This window comes from Dipodomys merriami, unplaced genomic scaffold, assembly GCF_024711535.1.
Source record: "Dipodomys merriami isolate MVZ:Mamm:240054 unplaced genomic scaffold, mDipMer1.0.p SCAF_1167, whole genome shotgun sequence".
NCBI classification, from domain to species: Eukaryota; Metazoa; Chordata; class Mammalia; order Rodentia; family Heteromyidae; genus Dipodomys; species Dipodomys merriami.
Genome location: NW_027202457.1, coordinates 95,514 through 99,530, shown reverse-complemented (window position 1 = coordinate 99,530; position 4,017 = coordinate 95,514).

The window sequence follows — 4,017 nt, the reverse complement described above, 5'->3', positions numbered from 1 at the left end:
GAACACATGACATCTGGCTACTATGAGAACAAAGGATGTGAAGCTACAGTAGCCAGATAAATAACTACCAGGACAATTCAAGGGCAACTCATGTACTCTCTGTGTAGGTGCATACGGAACATAGAAAAGACATTATTTTTTTGTGGGGGGGGTCCGGTCATGGGGCCTGAATTCTGGGCCTGGGTGCTGTCCCTCGACTCTTCTGCTCAAGGCTAGCGCTCTACCACTTGAGCCACTGCACCACTTCTGGCTTTTTTCCTTTTGCTTATGTGGTTATGAGGAATTGAACCCAGGGCCTCATACATGCAAGGCAAGCGCTTTACCTCTGAGTCATCTTCCCAGCCAGAAAAGAAATTCTTATACTTGAAAGTGATTGAGTGTGTGTGCACATAGATGTTGACTTAATTATCTGTTGCTATAGTTTTACACATTCACTAGTATAAAACAATATTTCATATATACATGTATATGTATATGTATATGTATATATATATATATATATATATATATATATATGCAGATCACAGTTTCCAGAATCCAGAGAACCACATCCATGGGCACCGCTTGCTTATGTTGCTCTTTGGGTAATAAGAATGAAACCTGGAATTGTCCAGTGGTAGAGAAATTACTCAGAGATTCAAGCATTTGTCTTTCAATATCTTGCTTGTTCCTAACTCTAAAATTAGGAAGTTTGTTAATATATAATATATGTTATATTAGAATTTATTTATTATACTATATAATGTATAATATATTTTACACTATATATTATATATAATATCTGACAGAATTATATATTTATAAGGAAAATTATAATAAACACATTAGTGTCCATATTTTCCTAGTCATGATTAAGTTCAGCAGAGTTGGTACATTATATCTCAACAGGAAAACTTTACTGAAGTTCTGATGACCTTGAACTAGATAAGAATTCCTGTTAAAAAAAAAAAAAGCCTCTCCTAATTTATGAGCAAAAATAAGTTTGGAAGCTTTTTTTGTTTTGGGTTTTTTTTTGTTTTGGCAGGTCATGGGGCCTGAATTCTGGGCCTAGGTCCTGTCCCTCTCCTCTTCACCTCAAGGCTAATGCTCTACCACTCTAGCCATAGCACCACTTCTGGCTGTGGAATTGAACCCAGGGCGTCAAGCCTGCAAGGCAAGCACTCAACCAATGAGCCATGTTCCGAGCCCAGGTTTGGAAGTTTCTCGGAAGAGGAATTTGGCATTTGCTAAGCATCCTTGATTAGTAAGAATAGGTATCATTTTGCTCCAAATTTTGTCTCCTTTTATGTTCCCTAGACAGTTACACACTATCATCATTCCATCGCATATCTTTAAGTCCTTCTTTTATTTCTTTTTATCATTATTTTGTTGTTGTTGTTGTTTTGATGATCATGAAGCTTGAACTCAGGGCCTAGATAGTGTCCCTGAGCTCCAGGCTAGTGCTCTACCACTTGAGCCACAGGACTACTTCTGGCTTTTTCTGCCTGGGCTTGCTTTGAATCGTAATACTCAGATCTCACTCTCCTGGGTACCTAGGATTACAGGTGTGAGCCACTAGTGCCCAGCAAGTCAGTCTCTTTTAGATATTATTCTAAAAGCCTTCTAACCAAGGTCACTCCTCAGATATAAATGGACCTATGCCAACAGTTCCTTCACACTCTCATCTCCTGTTATGGTTATTATGTGTCTTCTCCATGTTATCTTGAAAATACTTCACTGTTTTCTTCTTAATCCATGATTGTATATGTGTTACTAATATTTACCTAAATTTAGTGGCTATCCACCCTAAATTACTCAACCATTAATTTCATTTATTTTTTTTTCAATATGATTGTTGTTCAGTTCCAATCTGAGCTTATACTCACCTTTTCTACCTCTTGGCATGTGCAGAGACTGGGCCTTTTCTACCTCCAATGCAAGAGGTTAGCCAAAGTATAGCCTACAATATTCCTGCTTAGGATTCAGGACAAGTAGTTGAGTACCTGAAAGAAGCAATGCATTCTTGGCATGGGAATGGGTGGGAGAGACAATAGCCTAGAGAGCAAACTGGTAGACACAACATTTAACAACTTCTTTGGGGAAACTGACCTCCCACACAATGGCAGTGAGATAACACACCTAGTGAATTTTCATATATAAAGGAAGTTATCATGTCTCCCTGCACAACTCACTTTTAGTCAGAAAGGGTCATTCTTTTGTGTACTCCTTAGGCCCAGTCTCACTTGATCTCCATCTTAGACTTTGCCCAGACTCTGTTTCTAACAGAAGGTGCCTGATGAGGAGAAAAATGTGATCTCTTGGTTTCTGACTTGCCCTGTGAGAACTGAGGTCACTTTTAGTTTTGAACCTATTCGTCCTGACAAAGCTGTGGTGAGTGGTGGGAAAACTCATTCTCTGAATTGTGCCATAGTACCAAATCTCTTCAGAGAAAGTCAAGGAATGATGAATCCTGCCTGAGGGATTGAGTTGGTCTATTTCCAAAGAGGTCAATTAATATCTGATTCTGAGTCCCAGGTGGAGGTCTTTTACCAGATCCTCCAAGCTGGAGTGGATGTTCCTCAGATTCCAGACCATCCTCATATTTCTTTAGCTCTTTCTCATGAACCAAAAGGTCACAGGAGTTGAGTTCAGAAACAAGGAGAAATGAGAATAGCAGAAGAATTACTGGCAGGGGAAGGAATTAGAAAATTTGGGTGAAAAAGGGCTCAGAAAATCTAGGATCACTCATATCATTTGGGAATCACATCATAAGATTAGGGAATAAAAGTAATAAATTACTGCCTAAATTCGAAACTCCACTGCTCTGACTACATTACAAGTGCTCTGTCAAAAGGTAGCTGTCCTAGCTCAACGTTGATGAGCAAAATGGAGCACATTTTTTCCTCACAAAGTTTTACTGAGTATCTTCATCCATGCCCCAGGTTGTTCTTACTTTCTACTTCTCTGTTACTTTTCATTGCTGGATTCAGTAAATGATACTTGAATGTGTTATCATCTTCAGACATGTAATCACATTTTCTTTTTTTAATTTTTTTTATTTTATTTGTGAACATACTGTATAGAGGGGTAACAATTACATGGGCAGGATAATGCATACATTTCTTACCAAGCATTGCAGCCTCCTCTTTTGTTTACCCTTCACCTCCCTTCCCAGCCTCCCCCCTGCCCCCCCACCCAATCCTTCCCCTCCCCCCCTGCACCGACGTTGTAAAGCTCGTTTTTGACATGACAACTTGTACTTCTCATTGTTGCAACAGGTCCACCTGAATCCTTAAAAGACTTGTTTTTCCCCATCTCCTCCACAAGTTATACTGACATCAAATATAGTGAAAGCGGGGGTTATACTGTGGGGGAGGGACACACAAAGCAACAAAGAAATAATCTTATAAATGCATTAGAAACACATGCATGAAAGAAAAAAAATATTAAAATACATATCTAAGGGTTCATTTTCCTAACATCACATTACCTGAACTTTTCCGCTTGACTCATACATATACTAGACATTGCAAATAAGGGAAACCATGAGACCTGTGTCCATTTGTTATAAATTAAAACAAATTATGGGGAACATATGTCTATGGTACATTTTCTTCCATGGCATACTTATTTGATGTTATTAAGTATTATTTTAATTGTTTCATTTTTAATACTTGAGGAAAATATTTTGTTAGTATTAGCACTAATCTGTTGCACATTTTTAAAAATTTTTTCCATGTCTGTGTTTTTGTTATTAAGCTTCTAACATTGTCTTGTCCCCCAACTGTTGCCTTCTTAAAATTGGATCAAATTATAAACTGTATATGATGGTCCTTTATGTGTTCATTGATATATTTAAATTTCTTCTAATATCCACATATTATAGGATATCTTCAACCTATTGTAACTCCTCTAAAAATCAATATGGAGGTCCCTTTTAAAGAAAAACATGAAGCCACAAAACCTGTGAAATTAGGATTAGGTGTATAACCAAAAATATTTAGCAGTGATATTGGAGAAATTCACTTCTCTTATATA